We start from the raw sequence: 6,963 nt of genomic DNA, 5'->3' as shown, positions 1-6,963 counted from the left end.
CTTCCATTCAGAAGTGTAGATCGATGTGCAATCATCAGTTAGACACTTATCGATCTTAAACCTTCATTTCAGAAAACAAATAGAATATAACAACATGGTAGTATTAACAAAAGCCATTTTTTGAAAACTAAACAATTAAAACTTACTCCATTGTTTTCTTTCTCTGGATGTATAAGAGGCATCTGCACCCGGGATGGTGAAGCTAACAACTCTGCAATGCTGACTTATGGGTAGCGTCGGGGTCGGGGTCGGGGTCGTGGGTGAGGTGCACCAGGTGCAACAGGAGACACAACATGTGCAACAGGAGGCACAGCTGGTGCAACAGGCGCAGCCGGTGGTGCAAATGGCACAGCTGGAGGTGCAGAAGGACCAGCATCACCATAAGAGGTCGTTGTCCTTCGTCCAGCACCTCGGAGAGGTCTTGCAGGCTGCTGTTGGAAAAGGCGACTTTGCATATTAACCTGCATTTTTTCAAATACAAACAAGAAAGATCATAAACAAAGAAAATCCAATACTCAAAGACCAGAAAATCATTCTATTCTTCAATGTCATGCATCTAAACTAATAAAAATCTAAACCAGTCACCGAAGACCACAAAAAAACAACAATCCATTCTAGATTTACAAAATCTTATTCAAATGGGAAACAAAAAAAATACTTAATAGAATTTGTTTGGGTTGCTCAAACTCTCTAAAAATATATTGGTCAAGCAAAAATTTCACTCAAACCAGGCATATACAAACCAAAAACAAACGAGCACATAAAAATATACAAAGTACAGAGAAGCCAAGAACCAACTATCATATACAAAGAGCATAGTCATTTTTCACATAATCCAGACAATAAATTCCGAAAATCAACAAGCTAGAGAGAAGCAAAGAACTACTAGTCATTTTAAACAAAAGCGAACTACAGAGAAGCTTAGAAGCGAAGAACTACTAGTACCCTTTTTCGAAATAGAGGTTTGAACGAGATTGGTGAAAGCTTGAAAATCCTCCAGTAGAAAAATCTAAAAAATGGCGAACTTGAGAGAGACGTAGAAAAAGAGACAGACAGAGAGGGATACACAGAGGAGGAGACCTTACCCAACCGGCAAAATTGTTGGTAGAGAAAATCAAACAGCTGAAATTGCAGAGAGAATCCCAACCAAACAAAATCTAGGGTTTTTGATTCTAAGGAAAAAAAGTGGCATATAACTGAAGATTTTGTTCATAGTGTATATAAGGCCACAATACTTTCTGGCCAAAAAAATAACCTTTTTATAAAAAAAATTCTGTTTTTTTGCACCAAATATATTTCCTCGGATTCCAAATATTTTCAGACAAATTTTTGAAAATTTTAAACTTAGCAACAATATAACCTTAGCCAATTTGTGGCCATGGTAAAAAGTTTGGTAAAATTTTCTAAATGTTGTGCGCGCTAATTGGTGCGAAATGATGGCCACGGAGTTTCCCAGGATAATTTGTGGCAGTGTGGAAAAATCTTCTCGGTCTTTTATCAATCTTGTGTTATTTTGACAAAGAAATTTTTTATAAAATGTATTCCACATATTTTGGGTGCTTTTTTATGATATTTAAGTTGTGTTAAGTGAGAATTCTGATACTATAATGATTAAAAAATATATATGATTATGATCTCCATCATATATATTAAACATATCTTACATTTTGAAACAACAGTTTATAAAAACCAAGAAACAATAGATATATCAAAATATTAAAAAGTATATATATATATATAACTCTAAAATCAGTCTGAATCTGATTCTTCATCATTGTTCTCATCAACAACATTCGAATCTGAGTTATCATTATCATCCTGATCATCATCACCCAAAGCATCTGGTATTATAGCTGGGTCATCCAACTGCAAATTGTCATTTGTCTCCGATTCAACCACGTGGGTGGCAACTTTTATAATGAAGTGGCAATAACTTGATTATGACTATCATCTTGCAATGTGGTTTGTGTGACTTTAGTACTATTGCGATATCCCCAAGGAAGATCTTTTGTAGATGCCCACCATTCTTCATGACTTCGTCTAATTCGTGGATAAGAAATGTAACAAACTTGATCTGTTTGTTTTGGCAAGATATATGGATCATACTTCTGATATTATTTACGAGGAAAAACATCAATAATACCAAATGCGTGTCTTCGCATTCCACGTCCAATATTCTGGTCAAACCAAGTGCATTTGAAAACCATTGCCTTTAATCCAACAACGCCATGATATTCAATCTTGAAAATCTCATTTATGAGACAAAAAATTCTGACTTTTCTGTTCCTCGGATACATACACCATAATTCATCGTTTTCTTGTTTTGACCATGGGTGAAAATATGAAAATTGTATCCCCGCGTAAAGTAAATTGGTCAAGATGTGTATTGACGCTTTGGGCCTTGTACCAATTCAAACATCCATAAAGGTGGTGTATAATCTTGGCTACTGTCATTTATCTGAAAAAATATAAACATTATTAGTTACCTTAATTATGTATACATATATAATTATATATTAATATAATCATTGCTTACATAGTTTCGGCACCATTCAGCATAATGTTGTTCTTTAATGGATATAATTGTGGCCAATTAGCGACAATGTAGATATTTAAATTAGCCAACCACCATGGCTAATATTTGTGGTGAAAAACTCTGTTGCCAAGGTCATTCCATGGTGTAATTGTAGCTAAATAACCAGGAAATACCAACGGCTGAGATTGAGGCCGGTGTTGCGGTAGCCAGGAAAATAACGTGGCCATGTTGTGGCTAACGGCGAAAGCATCACCACAAATATTTTTGTGGCCAGTTTGTCACGAATTGGACATGTGTTAGCCACGGTTTAGCTATAAAAACAAAATTGTGGCTAATCGTGGCAAATTTGTGGTTAATTTGTGGCTACGGATAATATCTTAGGCTCTATCCATGGCTAAAAAATAGATTTTTTGTTGTGCGAAATTCTTGGCCAGACGTTTTTGTGATACCTAGTTCACGTGTTTCCCCGTCAATATATTGGCCAGTGTATTAATGGTAGTTGTTTAGGTTTTTTTATTTTTATGAGAATATATTGTGCTTATTTAGGTTTCAATTTGCTTACTGCAGAACCTTAAGAAACAACTATCTATCAGTGTTCGCAACTGGGGAGAGGTGGATTTGAATGGGACTACACTAACCTTTTTGGTATATGCAAAGAAAGCTTTTGAAGTATCCCTAGCTGATGTTTCAAAGACTCAGCTTCATGGAGAAAACAAACTCTTATTGGAGTTTCATGCTGATGATGATGATGCCAATGAGAAAGATTCTATGACAGAGATAAGTTTTCATGTTCCTAACTCCAACACCAAGTTTGTTGGTGATGAAAACCGTCCACCTGCTCAGGTTCTCCGTGATAAAATATCTTCAATGGCTTCTGGAGTTTGGGAGGAGGCGGTCGTCACATTTGAGGGCATTTCTGTCCTTACACCAAGGGGTCGGTACAGTGTGGAGCTTCACCTTTCTTTCTTACGATTACGAGGAAAAGCTAACGACTTTGAAATCCAACACAGTAGCATTGTCCACTTGTTTCTGCTTCCAAAGTCAAACCAGCCTTATACGCTTGTTGTTATCTCTCTAGACTCACCAATCCAGAAAGGTAAGACAATGTACCCTCATATTGTTATGCAGTTTGAGACCGACTACTTCATCGAGAGTGAACTGTGGGCTAGTGATGATCTTATGAACAAAAAGTTCAAGGACAAGTTGGAACGTTCACATAATGGTCCCATTCATGATGTGTTCACGACAGTGTTGCGGTGTCTTTCTGGTGCAAAGATCACTACACCTGGGAGGTTCCGCAATGCCCAAGATGGGTTTGCAATAAAATCATCTCTCAAGGGAGAAGATGGTGTTCTTTATCCACTTGACAAGGGCTTTTTCTTTTTACCTAAACCTCCAACGCTTATACTTGATGATGAGATTGAGCATGTGGAGTTTGAAAAAGGCATCCTTGATATGAACTCCCAAAGATTGTCACACGCTTGGTCGGATTGAGGTTGATAGATCCTTGACTTTAGATCGTTCCAATGAGAAAGATGCTAAGGCGTAAGACTAGTCTCGAAAATCCTTAGGCCCAATCGTAAAAGAAAAGAGTAAAACAAGGGGGTGGAACAAGAGAGAAAGCGAACACGCGGCTATGGATGTTAAGGCGTGAGAAAGAGTGTTTCCCGAAAGTTCCTACTACGAAATTCCCTTAATCTATTGTGAACGAAGGCTGCGTCAAACTCGATGAAGAGAGCTTAATAAACCAAAAGATCTATTGGCTAACCACCAAGAAATCGACAAAGTTCTAAATGAACAAAAGAGAGAAACTCAGAATTTTATTGAAAAAGAAGATGTCCTCAAAATGATAAGTACAACGCGCTTATATAGAAGTAAAGGCAGACCATCGGTCATGCTTAGGAAAAGATAAAAACAATAAATAAATTCAAAGAAAAAAATAAAACGGTTTTTTGAATAACGATTCGGCTGCCTTGAATGACTCTTCGCTAGCTCGGCCGAATCGGACTCTTGAACTCCCGTCCCACGAACCAAGCACAGGGTGAACCACGGTCATGAGATTGGTGCGGCCCTTAACCTCGTTAAAACCCCACCCGGTAAACCCAATGTGACAAACCCGGGTGCAAGAAAAAAGAGTATTGAGGAACACACCTGACCGAGTTAGTAAGTACCTTGGTACGTAAGAAAGGTCTTGTGACAAGCTCTTGGTTCCATGTGTTGGCACGTTCCTTGGTCCCTTAGCCTGATGAACAAAATCTGGACGGCGTCCACGAGCTTTTGCTGCGTGACCGGGTCATTAGGCCGTCTGGTATGATGAGGGCCATCTCGGTAACCTCCTCTTCGACCTGTGGTTCTTCCTCGCGGTCCATGATCATATCATCCCCCCCCCCCTCTTGAAAAGGACTTGTCCTCAAGTCTGGTCCATCTGGGAGAAAAGGAATAATATCAGAAACATTAAAACTAGAATTGATCGAGTACTTACCTTGGAGGTCGATCTTGTAGGCATTGCTATTGATTCGTTCCAATATGGTAAATTGTCCGTCCACCCTCGGCAATAGCATATATTTCATTTCTTCTGGAAATCGCTCCTTTCTGAGATAGATCCAAACTTGATCGCTAGGCTCATACACCTTTTTGCTATGTTTCCGAAACTGCTCTGTCTTTTTCTCGATGTTTTCCTTAGCTTTTTTCATGCATTTGTTTCACCATTTCTGCTTTCTTTTTCCCATCCATACTCAAGCGTTCACTCAAAGGTAATGGAGTTAGATCCAGAGGCGTAAGAGGATTAAAGCCATAAACAAGTTGAAAAGGTGAGAACAAAATAGTAGAATACACAGCATGATTGTAAGCAAATTCTACGTGTGACAAATAATCTTTCCAAGTTCGAATGTTCTTTTTAATGACCGATCTTAAAAGGGTTGACAGAGTTCTATTCACAACCTTGGTCTGACTGTCGGTTTCGGGGTGACATGTGGTAGAAAAAGACAACTTAGTTCCTAATTTAGCCCACAAAATTTTCCAAAAATAGCTAAGGAACTTGGGGTCTCTATCCGAAACAATAGTCCTAGGGACCCCATGCAAACGAACTACCTTTCTAAAGAACAGGTCGGCCACATTCGAGGCATCATAGGTCTTATGGCATGGAATGAAATGAGCCATCTTAGAAAATCTATCAACAACTACAAAAACCGAGTCTCGACCTCGCCTAGTCCTAGGCAATCCTAAAACAAAGTCCATTGAGATATCTGTCCAGGGTTCACTCGAAATTAGCAAGGGCATGTACATACCTGGGCCTTGGCTACGAGATTTAGCCATTTTGTAAATGGTGCATATGGTGCATCGACAACAGATCTGTTCAACGTCCCGTTTCAGGTGCGGCCAATAGAAATGGTCTTGTACCACGCTTAAGGTCTTGGCCACTCGAAAATGCCCCATCAGTCCACCACCGTGGGCCTCCCTAACAAGTAAATCACGCAAAGACAGATTAGGTATGCATAATCGGTTGTCATAAAAAAAATACCCGTCACTTTGAAAGTATTTGCCATGAGCAAATTTTGAGCTGGCCTGATAAGCCTCCTGAAAGTCTGGGTTGGTTGCATAGGCTTCCTTAATCATTTCAAATCCAAGGACCTTGGCGTCTAAGGTTGAGATCAAAGCATATCTCCGAGACAAAGCGTCGGCCACCACATTATCCTTGCCTTGTTTGTACTGGATCATGTACGGAAAAGTCTCGATGAATTCGACCCATCTGGCATGACGCTTGTTAAGATTGTTTTGTCCTTTGAGGTGTTTTAGAGACTGGTGGTCGGTGTGGATCACAAACTCCTTAGGCCATAGGTAGTGCTGCCATGTTTGCAAGGCCCAGACCAAAGCGTATAGCTCTTTGTTGTAAGTTGGGTAGTTCAGTGTTGCGCCTCGATTTTCTCACTGAAGTAGGCTATAGGCCGCTTCTCCTGCATAAAGACTGCTCCAATTCCTACACCTGATGCATCACACTCGATCTCAAATGTTTTAAGAAAGTTAGGTAGAGAGAGAAGAGGTGCGTGGGTTAACTTATGCTTAAGAGCTTGGAACGCGTCCTCCTGAGCTTGTTTCCATTTGAACCCTACATCCTTCTTAATGATTTCGGTAAGAGGTGCAGCGATGGTGCTGAAATCACGGACAAACCGTCAGTAAAACCCTGCGAGACCGTGAAAGCTTCGGACCTCCCTAATCGTTTTCGGACTTGGCCATTCCTTGATAGCCTTGATCTTCTCCACGTCCACCTGTATGTCCTGGGAACTAACAACAAAGCCTAGGAAGACAACGTTATCTGTACAAAATATGCACTTTTTAAAGTTGACAAACAAACGCTCCTTCCTAAGGACTTCTAGCACCAATTTTAGATGTTCCACATGTTCATCAAGGTTCTTGCTATAAATGAGTAT

General features: G+C 39.7%; 1 pseudogene; it reads left to right on the top strand.

The window, feature by feature from the left end:
• The first annotated feature begins 1,378 nt into the window (after positions 1–1,378).
• Positions 1,379–3,614, top strand: LOC18991711 (annotated as a pseudogene).
• The last annotated feature ends 3,349 nt before the right edge of the window (positions 3,615–6,963 follow it).

The sequence above is a fragment of the Eutrema salsugineum genome, unplaced genomic scaffold (assembly GCF_000478725.1).
Source record: "Eutrema salsugineum unplaced genomic scaffold, Eutsalg1_0 scaffold_5, whole genome shotgun sequence".
Taxonomy (NCBI): Eukaryota; Viridiplantae; Streptophyta; class Magnoliopsida; order Brassicales; family Brassicaceae; genus Eutrema; species Eutrema salsugineum.
The sequence above is the reverse complement of the archived record's forward strand: the minus strand, read 5'-3'. Positions and strand labels throughout refer to the sequence as shown.